The sequence below is a fragment of the Oncorhynchus kisutch genome, linkage group LG28 (assembly GCF_002021735.2).
Source record: "Oncorhynchus kisutch isolate 150728-3 linkage group LG28, Okis_V2, whole genome shotgun sequence".
NCBI lineage: Eukaryota > Metazoa > Chordata > Actinopteri > Salmoniformes > Salmonidae > Oncorhynchus > Oncorhynchus kisutch.
The window spans coordinates 49057808-49074178 of NC_034201.2; the positions used below are offsets into that span (position 1 = coordinate 49057808).

Here is a 16371-nt window from a genome sequence, read left to right on the forward strand (position 1 = left end):
ACAACACAAGGCAGGGAACTAACCTCCGGTGGGCCAGATGAGGAACAAGACAACAACACAAGGCAGGGAACTAACCTCCGGTGGGCCAGATGAGGAACAAGACAACAACACAAGGCAGGGAACTAACCTCCGGTGGGCCAGATGAGGAACAAGACAACAACACAAGGCAGGGAACTAACCTCCGGTGGGCCAGATGAGGAACAAGACAACAACACAAGGTAACTGGTTTCATGACTTGTTACAATCTACTGTGCATAGACAAGCTTCAATGCCATACAACACTCCTTCCGTGGCCTCCAACTGCTCTTAAATGCAAGTAAAACTAAATGCATGCTCTTCAACTGATCGCTGCCTGCAGACTCACATGAATCATCTCCAATCCAAAATTAAATCTAGAATTGGCTTCCTATTTCACTACAAAGCATCCTTCACTCATGCTGCCAAACATACCCTCGTAAAACTGACTATCCTACCGATCCTTGACTTCGGCGATGTCATTTACAAAATAGCCTCCAACAGTCTACTCGGCAAATTGGATGTAGTCTATAACAGTGCCATCCGTTTTGTCACCAAAGCACCATATACTACCCACCACTGCGACCTGTATGCTCTCGTTGGCTGGCCCTCGCTTCATATCCGTCGCCAAACCCATTGGGTCATCTATGTCTTTACTAGGTAAAGCCCCGCCTTATCTCAGCTCACTGGTCACCATAGCAGCACCCACCTGTAGCACACGCTCCAGCCGGTATACTTCACTGGTCATCCCCAAAGCCAACTCCTCCTTTGGCCACTTTTCCTTCCAGTTCTCTGCTGCCGATGACTGGAACGAACTGCAAAAATCACTGAAGCTGGAGACATATCTCCTCCTCTAACTTTAAGCATCAGCTGTCAGAGCAGCTTACCGATCACTGTACCTGTAAACAGCCCATCTGTAAATAGCCCACCCAACTACCTCATCCCCATATTGTTATTTATTTTTTCTCTTTTTCACCCAAGTATCTCTACTTGCACGTTCATCTGTGACAAATACATTTGATTTGATTTGATCTTCTGCACATCTATCACTCCAGTATTTAATTGCTAAATTGTAATTATTTCGCCACTATGGCCTATTTATTGCCATACCTCCTTACTTCATTTGCACACACTGTATATAGATTTTTCTATTATGTTATTGACTGTAGGTCTATTTATCCCATGTGTAACTCTGTTGTTTGTGTCACACTGCTTTGCTTTATCTTGGCCATTTGTAAATGAGAACTTGTTCTCAACTAGCTTACCTGATTAAATCAAGGTCATATATACTGTATGTATATATATATAGGAGAAGATGGGGCGGAGGAAAAAACGAGAGGAGAGGAGAAGACGAGGGGGTGGAGGATGTAAGAGAAAAGGAGGAGTGCGGGACAGTCAGACAGTTTGGTAAATAAATAAACAGGTTCTGTCTGGGACTCAGAGACACAAACTCACTCTCCCTCTCTACACTCGCTGAACTCTATTTAAACTACACAAGTGCTGCTCACAAAATATTAATATGACACACAGTCTGGGTGAGTTTCTGTCCTAATGTGTATGCCTCGTTCTTGTTTGATTGTGTGTGTGTGTGTGTGTGTGTGTGTGTGTGTGTGTGTGTGTGTGTGTGTGTGTGTGTGTGTGTGTGTGTGTGTGTGTGTGTGTGTGTGTGTGTGTGTGTGTGTGTGTGTGTGTGTGTGTGTGTGTGTGAAGGTTATTTTAGTTTTATGTCTTCATATTATACTGAACAAAAAATATATAAACGCAACATTCTCAAAGATTTAACTGAGTTACAGTTCATATCAGGTACACTGAAATAATTCAATTTGGCCCAGATTTTTTTTATTTAACCAGGCAAGTCAGTTAAGAACACATTCTTATTTTCAATGACGGCCTAGGAACAGTGGGTTAACTGCCTGTTCAGGGGCAGAATGACAGATTTGTACCTTGTCAGCTCAGGGGTTTGAACTCACAACCTTCTGGTTACTAGTCCAACTGCTCTAACCACTAGGCTACGCTGCCGCGAGTTTTTTTGATCTATGGCTTTCACATGACTGGGAATACAGATATGCAGCGTGACACATCTCCTTCACACAGAGTTGATCAGGCTGTTGATGGTGGCCTGTGGAATGTTGTCTCAATCCTCGTTAATGGCTGTTCGAAGTTCCTGGATATCGGCAGGAACTGGAACACGCTGTCGTACAAGTCGATCCAGAGCATCCCAAACATGCTCAATGGCTGACATGCAGTGGTGGAAAAAATACCCAATTGTCATACTTGAGTTAAAGTAAAGATACCTTAACAGAAAAATGACTCAAGTAAAAGTTAGTCACCCAGTAAAATACTACTTGAGTAAAAGTTAAAAAGTATTTGATTTAAAATATACTTAATTAAGTATCAAAGGTAAATGTACTTGCTAAAATCTACTTTGCCTTATGTAAATGTGATATCAGTTTTACATTTTTATTAAACATGTGTTGGTACCCTTCCCCAGATCTGTGCCATGACACAATCCTGTCTCGGAGCTCTACGGACAATTCCTTCGACCTCATGGCTTGGTTTTTGCTCTGATTTGCACTGTCAACTGTGGGACCTTATATAGACAGGTGTGTGCCTTTCCAAATCATGTCCAATCAATTGAATTTACCACAAGTGGACTCCGATCAAGTTGTAGAAACATTTCAAGGATTATCAATGGAAAAAGGATGCACCTGAGCTCAATTTCGAGTCTCATAGCAAAGGGTCGGAATACTTATGTAAATAAGGTATTTATTTTTCATTTTTAAATACATTTGTAAAAATGGCTAAAAACCTGTTTTCGCTTTGTCACTGCGGGCTATTGTGTGTAGATTGATTAAGGGGGAAGAAATGATGCAGTCAATTTTAAAATAAGGCTGTAACATAACAACATGTGGAGAAAGGGAATGGTTCTGAATACTTTCCGAATTCACTGTCTCTTCTTCGATTGCATGAGCGCAGCCTGCTGAGCTCTCCAGTGCGCAGGCGTGGCAAGCGCGCAAAACGCAGACAGGGGGCGTCAACATGGCGTCATGACGACGAGCACAGAGAGAGAGAGAGAGAGAGAGAGAGAGAGGGACAGAGACAGAGGAGGCGATACGAAAGAGGGTACCGTTCTGCGGAGCATAGAGATAACGCGTTTTATTTATGCATTCCTTCGCACCATTAAAGAAGAGGAGAGGTTAATTTATCGTTTCTTTTGTAATTTCATACTCCTTATAACTCCCCCATTCCCCATATTTTACTATTTTTTTTTTTAGCAGCGGAACGACAGAGAGTTGTGGTCTAGAGCAGGTGTTTGAGAAAGAGACAGAGACCCCAGCGGCCGCTCCTCTCTCCGTCTTCTCCCGTCTCTAAAGGGGAAATGTCGAGCGAGAAACCGGCTACTGCACCTCCACTCTCAGATCCAGACCGAACCGCTCCTCCCCCGGGCCCCGGCCAGCCGCAGGTCGTCACGGGCGCTGGTTCGGCTCCCATCGGGGACAGGATGGTCTCTGGAACCGGTTCTATGGTGCTCCAGGCCGGGGTCATCAACCCCGCCGTGCCAATCAGGAATATCCAAATGAAATTCGCGGTGCTGGTGGGCCTTATTCAGGTTGGAGAGGTTAGCAACCGGGACATCGTCGAAACGGTGCTCAACCTGGTAAGTAGAAACCGTTCTAGCGGAGGTTAGCGCCTCCGCTATAGTTTATCCATTAGTCCTATTGGCAACATTAGGAGATAGCTAGAATCACTGTGCTGCTGTAGTCCTACACCGCTGTGTGTAGCAGCCGTTGAACTCCTGTTTTATCTATCTATTTAGTGGCCAATGCTTTGCCAGATGATATCAGATGTCTGATCAGTGGAAGGATTAATGTCGTTTTTCAATCATGCAGTGGAGATAACGAGGCTGGATTCTCATTAACGCTGTAGAGAGGTAGATAGAGAGGGAGGAGGACAACGACTGTGATTTGTGAAGGTTTGAAGCTAAACCAAGGCATGTGATGTGTGACCCCTCGCTACGGAGCAGTAGGTTGCAGTTATCCAGCGGTTATTGACGGTATGGTCCGTCTCTCTCTGTGTGAAGGATATTCATGTATGGATGTGGCACTGGCGACACTCGGAAATAGTCGAGATGGTGTGTGTGTGTCCAATTTCAGCTGAGCCCGAATGAAAACATTAACTTGACCCCATTGACAAGCCAATGAAACATTAAACAAAATTGATACCATCATGTGCAAGTGTGTCTGTTACACACACAAACTCCGAATCGTAACATTGTTTCTGAACACTGCACCTCGCTGTATTGGGACTATGTAGCACACCTCGCCAACAACCGAGGACAACCCTAACAGGTTATATTGGATTGTGGTTCACCTCTCTGCAGGCTACGGGATTGAACAAAGGCCGAGTAGCATTGTGCTCTATGCATTGTTTTCGCCGTATGTAGACTACAACTAGCCTATGAGTGACCCAGACAGAATGAGCCTATAGTTTGTTTTCCACAGGATATTTAGCTTATTATATAAGGTATATATATATATATATATATATATACAATATGGTGGTGTTTATTTATGTTTCTTTTAATATTGGCGTCATTTCAATTCAATAGGCTAAGTGCACCTGCTTCTCCGTGAATGGGGTAACCTGTGCTAAACTAAATGCCATCCCTACCGTTCATATCATAATGTTTGAATATCACCTAGCGATGCTCTGCATACGAGGGGATATTTTAAACCCGGCTGGGAATTAACAAAAGTTGATTTCTGTTTGCAAACAAATGTGTTTTAATGCACATCTCAGATGCGCTAATGTCCTATAGCCTAGGCAAGGGGTATCTGGACTGTGTGTGTGTGATGTTTTCATCCCATTATGCTAGAATCCCTTTAGCCTAAAGGCTACGTTTCTTAGGCTACACTTGAAAAAATACTGGGCTGTTTGGTTGACCCAACTGCTGGTTTATTGATGCTGGGTACTGGGTTATTGATGCTGGGTTATTGATGCTGGGTGCTGGGTTATTGATGCTGGGTTATTGATGCTGGGTTATTGATGCTGGGTTATTGATGCTGGGTTATTGATGCTGGGTTATTGATGCTGAGTGCTGGGTTATTGATGCTTGGTTATTGATGCTGGGTGCTGGGTTATTGATGCTGGGTGCTGGGTTATTGATGCTGGGTTATTGATGCTGGGTTATTGGTGCTGGGTTATTGGTGCTGGGTTATTGGTGCTGGGTTATTGATGCTCGGTTATTGAGATATGACCCAGTGGGTCTGATCAGAAGACTGGAGGCGTGGCTTAGTTCATCTATTCTGTTGTACTGTTATCCCATGTTAAGGTTGGACTCTGACACTGTTGTAGCTTCAATGAGGCTTTCACCAGTGTATGAGTTCCTCAAGAGCCTATGACATCTCAATGTTGGGATGAATAACACCATATCCCAGGGTATGTAAGTAATACATTTCTGAATTTAAATAAGAATAAGTGCTCTTAAATTGTGATCTGTTTTGAAAGGGTCCTAAATAAGCCCATATCTCTCAACAACGTGGTTTTATATTGAATTGGCCAAAATGATCAAAATCCTATGATAAGGCAAATTAGGCTAAATGCTTATGATAAAGTAGATCAGAATCTTAGGGCTAATTGCGAGTCCATTTTGGTGAATAGGGTAAATCTACCCCTGATTGTGGGTCATTTGGGTATCGGCCTGAACCAGAATCTGGGTTTATCCTATTCAACGTCTCGGGGAAACGGTGAAGTTTTCATCCCAGTAGTAGATTTGTCTTCCTTGGGGTTCCCGATAGAGCTCTAAGGCACTGCATCTCAGTGCTAGAGGTGTCACTATAGACCCTGGTTCGATTCCAGGCTGTATCACAACCGGCCGTGATTGAGAGTTCCCATAGGGCGGCGCACAATTGGCCCAGGGTCGTCCGGGTCTGGCCGGGGTAGGCCGTCATTGTAAATAAGAATTTGTTCTTAACTGACCTTCCTAGTTAAATAAAATGACATTTTCAAGCTAATAGGCTACATGCTTGGCATGATGCTGCATGCACAAATTATTTTTAGAGTTTACCATCGCCTGTAACAGAATAGAGGAGGAAAGATGGAGGGAGAGAGATGGCAGAAGGCGGACATCACCATGCATTTAAAATCATGAGGAGGAGGAGGAGGAGGAGGAGGAGGAGGAGGAGGAGGAGGAGGGGGAGGGAGGGAGGGAGGGGGGAGGGAGGGAGGGAGGGAGGGAGGGAGGGAGGGAGGGAGGGAGGGAGGGAGGGGGGAGGGGAGGGGAGGGGGGAGGGGAGGGGGAGGGGAGGGGAGGGGAGGGGAGGGGGGGGGGAGGGAGGAGGGAGGGAGGGGGGGAGGAGGGAGGGAGGGAGAGGAGAGAGAGAGGAGAGAGAGAGAGAGAGAGAGAGAGAGAGAGAGAGAGAGAGAGAGAGAGAGAGAGAGAGAGAGAGAGAGAGAGAGAGAGAGAGAGAGAGAGAGAGAGAGAGAGAGAGAGAGAGAGAGAGAGAGAGAGAGAGAGAGAGAGAGAGAGAGAGAGAGAGAGAGAGAGAGAGAGAGAGAGAGAGAGAGAGAGAGAGAGAGAGAGAGAGAGAGAGAGAGAGAGAGAGAAAAAAATAAATAAAAGAAACACCTGACCACTGTGACTGACCCAAACTTAAGGAAAGCTTTGACTATGTACAGACTCAGTGAGCATAGCCTTGCTATTGAGAAAGGCCGCCGTAGGCAGACATGGCTCTCAAGAGAAGACAGGCTATGTGCTCACTGCCCACAAAATGAGGTGGAAACTGAGCTGCACTTCCTAACCTCCTGCCCAATGTATGACCATATTAGAGACACATATTTCCCTCAGATTACACAGATCCACAAAGAATTAGAAAACAAATCCTATTTTAATAAACTCTCATATCTACTGGGTGAAATACCACAGTGTGACGTCACAGCAGCAAGATGTGTGACCTGTTGCCACGAGAAAAGGGCAACCAGTGAAGAACAAACACCGTTGTAAATACAACCCATATTTATGCTTATTTATTTTATCTTGTGTCCTTTAACCATTTGTACATTGTTAAAACACTGTATATATATAATATGACAGTTATAATGTCTTTATTGTTTTGAAACTTCTGTATGTTAAATGTTTACTGTTAATTTACAAAAGTGAAATGAACAATAAAAATGGTCTACTTCACTTGCTCTGGCAATGTGTTTCCCCTGCCAATAAAGCCCCTTGAATTGGGGGGAGAGAGAGAGAGAGGGAGAGTTCATCCATTTCACTTGCTTTGGCAATATAAACATATGTTTCCCATGCCAATAAAGCCCCTTAAATTGGAGGGAGAGAGGGAGGGAGAGAGAGAGAGCAGTAATGTAAACATATGTTTCCCATGCCATGTAATACCACTAGGCACCTAGCAATGTTATGAAGTTGTCTTCAGCCCAGATAGGTCCCTAATCCCCCATCCTCATAACTAGGTACCAAGGAGACATTTTCAGGATATTAGATAGTCTAATTATCTTAGCTAGCATGCCTTCTGGAAAGGTTGGTCGACTTTTTACAAGAGCAAGCAATAACTAGAATTAAGCATAATGATTATTTCCCCTCAGTTTTGAGAGAGAGAGAGAGAGAGAGACGTGTGTTTGTCATGACAATGAAACATTTTGAAAGCTTTTTAAATTGATAGAGAAAGAGAGTGCGTAGACACCATCTTGTTGGAATGAATTAAGTGCTTTAGGCCTCCAGTCTCGTCTCCTCGGTGGTCAGGACTGTCTGGATTAATACAGCCTTAATTAACAGAGCTGGTGGTCTGACAGCAGGCTGGGATCATCTGTGGTGTTTCGTTGGGCCAACACGGCCCTCTGCGGCTGGGATAGCTGATCCATTATTCAGCCTGGTCGTTCCGTGGAGACCGCAGTGAGACATTCAGCACACCACAGCTGTATTGATGAGGGAGGGATAGAGGGATAGATAGTTGGAGGGGATGGAGGAGACCACAACGAGGCACACCACAGCTGTATTGATGAGGGAGGGATAGAGGGATAGATAGTTGGAGGGGATGGAGGAGACCACAACGAGGCACACCACAGCTGTATTGATGAGGGAGGGATAGAGGGATAGATAGTTGGAGGGGATGGAGGAGACCACAACGAGGCACACCACAGCTGTATTGATGAGGGAGGGATAGATAGTTGGAGGGGATGGAGGAGAACACAACAAGGCACACCACAGCTGTATTGACGAGGCCTCAGCATGGATACACAGGATCAGGAAGGATGGGATGATGGATGGAGGGAGGGGATATCTGGAAGGATGTATGGATGGAGGGGATATATGGAAGAATGGATGGATGGAGGGGATATCAGGAAGGATGGGATGATGGATGGAGGGAGGGGATATATGGAAGGATGGATGGAGGGGATATCTGGAAGGATGGATGGATGGAGGGGATATCAGGAAGGATGGGATGGATGGATGGAGGGAGGGGATATATGGAAGGATGGATGGATGAAGGGAGGGATGGATGAGGGGATGGATGGAGGAATGGATGGAGGGATGGATGGGATATATGGAGGGATGGATGGGATATATGGAGGGGTGGGGGGATGGATGGAGGGATGGATGGAGGGGATATATTGATGGATGGATGGAGGGGGGGGGGGTGGATGGAGGGGATATATTGATGGAGGGATGGAGGGGGGGATGGAGGGATGGATGGAGGGGATATATTGATGGAGGGATGGATGAAGGGATGAATGGAAGGGTTAGATATATGGAGGGATGGATAGATATATGTAGGGAAGGATGGATAGAGGGATGGATATATGGAGGGACCGAGGAAGAATGGAGGAAGGAAAGTGATGAATAGGCCAGTCAATCTATTGTCTAAAGAGGGGTGATGGATGTCGCTGTCGGTTTAAGCATAGAAATACAGCCGATAGAATAGTCTCTATGAAATATGGCTGGTAGAATAGTCTCTATGATATACAGCCGGTAGAATAGTCACTATGAAATACAGCCGGTAGAATAGTCTCTATGAAATACAGAATGGTCTCTATGAAATACAGCCGATAGAATAGTCTCTATGAAATACAGCCAGTAGAATAGTCTCTATGAAATACAGCCGGTAGAATAGTCTCTATGAAATACAGAATGGTCTCTATGAAATACAGCCGATAGAATAGTCTCTATGAAATACAGCCGGTAGAATAGTCTCTATGAAATACAGCCAGTAGAATAGTCTCTATGAAATACAGCCGGTAGAATAGTCTCTATGATATACAGCCGGTAGAATAGTCTCTATGATATACAGCCGGTAGAATAGTCTCTATGAAATACAGCCGGTAGAATAGTCTCTATGATATACAGCCGGTAGAATAGTCTCTATGATATACAGCCGGTAGAATAGTCTCTATGATATACAGCCGGTAGAATAGTCTCTATGATATACAGCCGGTAGAATAGTCTCTATGAAATACAGCCAGTAGAATAGTCTCTATGAAATACAGAATAGTCTCTATGAAATACAGCCGGTAGAATAGATGTGTGCTTGTTGTTAATCCACACAACATAATCAGAGTGAAAGCACATATGAGGCAGACATGGTTAAAGTAGCTGTCCAGTGATAATCTCACATTTTAAAAGCGAATATTCTGTGAACTCATATTTTAATAATGGCCGATGTATAAATTGGAGAAAATCGCAGCGTTGCTATTTCTTCACAGAACCATTCTGCTGTTGGGAATACACCATTCCAAAAGAGAAAAGCATTTTTTTTTACATAATTAATGACTATTTTTTGGAAGAAAAACTATTCCACTCATTTTGTAAGTATTTAGAGGTCATTTTTTCATAGAAATCTGGAAACACTGGACAGTTACTTTAAATTACATGACAGTTACTTTAAATTACATGGCAGTTACTTTAAATTACATGGCAGTTACTTTAAATTACATGACAGTTACTTTAAATTACATGACAGTTACTTTAAATTACATGGCAGTTACTTTAAATTATATGGCAGTTACTTTAAATTACATGGCAGTTACTTTAAATTACATGGCAGTTACTTTAAATTACATGGCAGTTACTTTAAATTACATGGCAGTTACTTTAAATTACATGGCAGTTACTTTAAATTACATGCCAGTTACTTTGAATTATATGGCAGTTACTTTAAATTACATGGCAGTTACTTTAAATTACATGGCAGTTACTTTAAATTACATGACAGTTACTTTGAATTACATGGCAGTTACTTTAAATTACATGACAGTTACTTTGAATTACATGGCAGTTACTTTAAATTATATGGCAGTTACTTTAAATTACATGGCAGTTACTTTAAATTACATGGCAGTTACTTTAAATTACATGGCAGTTACTTTAAATTACATGGCAGTTACTTTAAATTATATGGCAGTTACTTTAAATTACATGGCAGTTACTTTAAATTACATGCCAGTTACTTTGAATTATATGGCAGTTACTTTAAATTACATGGCAGTTACTTTAAATTACATGGCAGTTACTTTAAATTACATGACAGTTACTTTGAATTACATGGCAGTTACTTTAAATTACATGACAGTTACTTTGAATTACATGGCAGTTACTTTAAATTATATGGCAGTTACTTTAAATTACATGGCAGTTACTTTAAATTACATGGCAGTTACTTTAAATTACATGGCAGTTACTTTAAATTACATGGCAGTTACTTTAAATTATATGGCAGTTACTTTAAATTACATGGCAGTTACTTTAAATTACATGGCAGTTACTTTGAATTACATGGCAGTTACTTTAAATTACATGGCAGTTACTTTAAATTACATGACAGTTACTTTAAATTACATGGCAGTTACTTTAAATTACATGGCAGTTACTTTGAATTATATGGCAGTTACTTTGAATTATATGGCAGTTACTTTAAATACATGGCAGTTACTTTAAATTATATGGCAGTTACTTTAAATTATATGGCAGTTACTTTGAATTCATAAGACATTTCAGTTTTTCAGTGGTTGTGCTTGTATGGCATTGTATGGAAAGTTAGCCTAGCTCAGTGCTTTAGTTTGAATGCTTCAGTTAGCTTAGCTGATCCCTACTACGGGTTAGGTCTCCACAGTGCACCCAGGGGCCAGAACCTAGTGTAGATTTAGACAGGGGAGGGATTGGTGCAGGTGCCCTATTTCACTCTATAATCTGATTGGTCCAAACAGTCCTGGCTAGCTTCCACAGCTGGGTGTGTTTCTGTGTTTATAATGTAGATTTCCTGTCTCAAGGTCAAGTTGCGGATGATGGTTGGTTCTGTGGTTCACAGGCATTCTACTTCATATCTGCTATTTCCAACTCCCTCCCTCCCTTCTCTCTGTGTCTTCCCATATCTATCATGTGCTCTCTCTCTCTCTCTCTCTCTCTCTCTCTCTCTCTCTCTCTCTCTGTCTCTCTCTGTCTCTCTCTGTCTCTCTCTCTCTCTCTCTCTCTCTGTCTCTCTCTCTCTGTCTCTCTCTGTCTCTCTCTCTCTCTCTCTCTGTCTCTCTCTCTCTCTCTCTCTGTCTCTCTCTCTCTGTCTCTCTCTCTCTCTGTCTCTCTGTCTCTCTCTCTCTGTCTCTCTGTCTCTCTCTCTCTCTGTCTCTCTCACTCACTCACTCACTCACTCACTCACTCACTCACTCACTCACTCACTCACTCACTCACTCACTCACTCACTCACTCACTCACTCACTCAGAATAACAGGGATGGATGGGTACTAGCGTCAGCGTCGTCTAGGTAACCACGTGGATACTGTTGCGATAACATCCCACCATACCAACTGTTGTCATGCTGCTGTGGTGATACTTTATGAAGAGACCTCTCTCTCCTCTATCTCTCTCTACATGTATCTATTATACTGATGACACAATGTTTATTCTATTCTACTTATACATTTACTTTATGTTCATATTATTATGATTTATTATTGTTATGTCATTGTCCAGAAGGAACCTGTAGTAAGCATTTCGTTAGGATAATGTACATGTGTATCCTGTACATACGACTGATAAACTATTTCTTTATTTCTATATTAGACTTGGTCATTTTTTTAAATCAATACTTCATCTCTGTAACACACACATATATTACAATTGTCTGTATTGTCCCTCAGTCGAGCAGTGAATTTCAAACATGGATTAAACCACAAAGACCAGGGAGGTTTTCCAATGCCTCACAAAGAAGGGCTCCTATTGGTAGATGGGTTTTCTTTTCTTTTTTTTAAAGCAGACATTGAATATCTCTTTGAGCATGATGAAGTTATTAATTACACTTTGGATGGTGTTTCAAAACACACACACACACACACACACACACACACACACACACACACACACACACACACACACACACACACACACACACACACACATAGAGTAACAGGGATTGATGGGTACTAGCGTTGTCTAGGTGTCCTTCCTAACTCAGTTGCCGGAGAAGAAGGAAACTGCTCAGGGATTTCACCATGATGCCAATGGTGACTTTAAAACAGTCAGAGTGTGATGTCTGTGATAGGAGAACATGGTGGATGGCTCAACAACATTGTAGTTAGTTCACACTTAATTGACAGAGTGAAAAGAAGGAAGCTAGAATATTTGTTTTTTTAAACATGCATCCTGTTTGCAACAAGGCACGAAAGTCATACTGCACAAAATCTGGAAAGGAAATTAACTTTATGTCCTAAATACAAAGCATTATGTTTGGGGAAAATCCAACACAACACATCACTGAGTACTACTCTTCATATTTTCAAGCATGGTGGTGGCTGCATCATGTTATAGGTATGCTTGTCATTGGACAGGACTGGGGGGTTTTCTGATAACATACAAATGATGGAATAGAGCTATGCACTGGGAAAATCCTAGAAGAATGTGCAACTTCTGTACAATCCAGTTTTGCAAAGCTCTTAGAGATTTACCCAGAAAGACTTGCAGCTGTAATCGCAGCCAAATGTGATTCTAACATTTATTGAATACTTCTTCTTGTGGCTGCAATCCTGTTAATGGGATCGATATGACAACAGCCAGTGAAAGTGCAGGGTGCTAAATTCAAAACAACCGAAATCTCATAATTAAAATTCCTCAAACATACATGTATCTTATACTGTTTTAAAGGTAATCTTGTTGTTAATCCCACCACAGTGTCCGATTTCAAATAGGGTCCGATTTCAAATAGGCTTTACAACGAAAGCACCACAAACGATTAAGTTAGGTCACCGCCAAGTCACAGAAAAATTCAGCCATTTTCCCAGCCAAAGATAGCAGTCACATTAAAGCACAAATAGAGATAAAATGAATCACTAACCTTTGATGATCTTCATCAGATGACTCTCATAGGACTTCATGTTGCACAATACATCAAACAAAATTGATTAAAATGTTGTATCTTTAATCTGGTATTGTGGGTTGAGCGGGGGGAAAAACATGTAATCAATTTTGAAATCAGGCACAACACAATGTGGAATGAGTCAAAGGGTCTGAATACTTTCTGAAGGCACATTGACTTCATGGACAGAGAGACTGAGGGTCTCTCTCTCTCTCTGGTGTTGATAGGGAGAGACAGGATCATACAGGTTGTCCCTATTGGCATGTAATGTCTTCATGGACAGAGAGGACTGAGGGTGTTGATAGGGAGAGACAGGATCATACAGGTTGTCCCTATTGGCATGTAATGTCTTCATGGACAGAGAGGACTGGGGGTGTTGATAGGGAGAGACAGGATCATACAGGTTGTCCCTATTGGCATGTAATGTCTTCATGGACAGAGAGGACTGAGGGTGTTGATAGGGAGAGACAGGATCATACAGGTTGTCCCTATTGGCATGTAATGTCTTCATGGACAGAGAGGACTGAGGGTGTTGATAGGGAGAGACAGGATCATACAGGTTGTCCCTATTGGCATGTAATGTCTTCATGGACAGAGAGGACTGAGGGTGTTGATAGGGAGAGACAGGATCATACAGGTTGTCCCTATTGGCATGTAATGTCTTCATGGACAGAGAGGACTGAGGGTGTTGATAGGGAGAGACAGGATCATACAGGTTGTCCCTATTGGCATGTAATGTCTTCATGGACAGAGAGGACTGAGGGTGTTGATAGGGAGAGACAGGATCATACAGGTTGTCCCTATTGGCATGTAATGTCTTCATGGACAGAGAGGACTGAGGGTGTTGATAGGGAGAGACAGGATCATACAGGTTGTCCCTATTGGCATGTAATGTCTTCATGGACAGAGAGGACTGAGGGTGTTGATAGGGAGAGACAGGATCATACAGGTTGTCCCTATTGGCATGTAATGTCTTCATGGACAGAGAGGACTGAGGGTGTTGATAGGGAGAGACAGGATCATACAGGTTGTCCCTATTGGCATGTAATGTCTTCATGGACAGAGAGGACTGAGGGTGTTGATAAGGAGAGACAGGATCATACAGGTTGTCCCTATTGGCATGTAATGTCTTCATGGACAGAGAGGACTGAGGGTGTTGATAGGGAGAGACAGGATCATACAGGTTGTCCCTATTGGCATGTAATGTCTTCATGGACAGAGAGGACTGAGGGTGTTGATAGGGAGAGACAGGATCATACAGGTTGTCCCTATTGGCATGTAATGTCTTCATGGACAGAGAGGACTGAGGGTGTTGATAGGGAGAGACAGGATCATACAGGTTGTCCCTATTGGCATGTAATGTCTTCATGGACAGAGAGGACTGAGGGTGTTGATAGGGAGAGACAGGATCATACAGGTTGTCCCTATTGGCATGTAATGTCTTCATGGACAGAGAGGACTGAGGGTGTTGATAGGGAGAGACAGGATCATACAGGTTGTCCCTATTGGCATGTAATGTCTTCATGGACAGAGAGGACTGAGGGTGTTGATAGGGAGAGACAGGATCATACAGGTTGTCCCTATTGGCATGTAATGTCTTCATGGACAGAGAGGACTGAGGGTGTTGATAGGGAGAGACAGGATCATACAGGTTGTCCCTATTGGCATGTAATGTCTTCATGGACAGAGAGGACTGGGGGTGTTGATAGGGAGAGACAGGATCATACAGGTTGTCCCTATTGGCATGTAATGTCTTCATGGACAGAGAGGACTGAGGGTGTTGATAGGGAGAGACAGGATCATACAGGTTGTCCCTATTGGCATGTAATGTCTTCATGGACAGAGAGGACTGAGGGTGTTGATAGGGAGAGACAGGATCATACAGGTTGTCCCTATTGGCATGTAATGTCTTCATGGACAGAGAGGACTGAGGGTGTTGATAGGGAGAGACAGGATCATACAGGTTGTCCCTATTGGCATGTAATGTCTTCATGGACAGAGAGGACTGAGGGTGTTGATAGGGAGAGACAGGATCATACAGGTTGTCCCTATTGGCATGTAATGTCTTCATGGACAGAGAGGACTGAGGGTGTTGATAGGGAGAGACAGGATCATACAGGTTGTCCCTATTGGCATGTAATGTCTTCATGGACAGAGAGGACTGAGGGTGTTGATAGGGAGAGACAGGATCATACAGGTTGTCCCTATTGGCATGTAATGTCTTCATGGACAGAGAGGACTGAGGGTGTTGATAGGGAGAGACAGGATCATACAGGTTGTCCCTATTGGCATGTAATGTCTTCATGGACAGAGAGGACTGAGGGTGTTGATAGGGAGAGACAGGATCATACAGGTTGTCCCTATTGGCATGTAATGTCTTCATGGACAGAGAGGACTGAGGGTGTTGATAGGGAGAGACAGGATCATACAGGTTGTCCCTATTGGCATGTAATGTCTTCATGGACAGAGAGGACTGAGGGTGTTGATAGGGAGAGACAGGATCATACAGGTTGTCCCTATTGGCATGTAATGTCTTCATGGACAGAGAGGACTGAGGGTGTTGATAGGGAGAGACAGGATCATACAGGTTGTCCCTATTGGCATGTAATGTCTTCATGGACAGAGAGGACTGAGGGTGTTGATAGGGAGAGACAGGATCATACAGGTTGTCCCTATTGGCATGTAATGTCTTCATGGACAGAGAGGACTGAGGGTGTTGATAGGGAGAGACAGGATCATACAGGTTGTCCCTATTGTAATGTCTGTTTTTGGTTGTATATTTTTTTCTTTGTTTTAAAAAACAACTGAACATTCATTTCTTTGTGGTGGTAAGATCCATTCTCAAATATGACTGTCTCTCCTTCTTCCACCTTTCTCCCACTGTCTCTTTCTCTCCTTCTTCCACCTTTCTCCCACTGTCTCTTTCTCTCCTTCTTCCACCTTTCTCCCACTGTCTCTTTCTCTCCTTCTCTCTCTCTCTCTCTCTCTCTCTCTCTCTCTCTCT

At 43.1% G+C, this 16371-nt stretch overlaps 1 pseudogene; it reads left to right on the forward strand.

The window, feature by feature from the left end:
• The first annotated feature begins 3123 nt into the window (after positions 1-3123).
• LOC109881527 (neurobeachin-like) overlaps positions 3124-16371 on the forward strand; it is a 266536-nt pseudogene continuing 253288 nt past the window's right edge.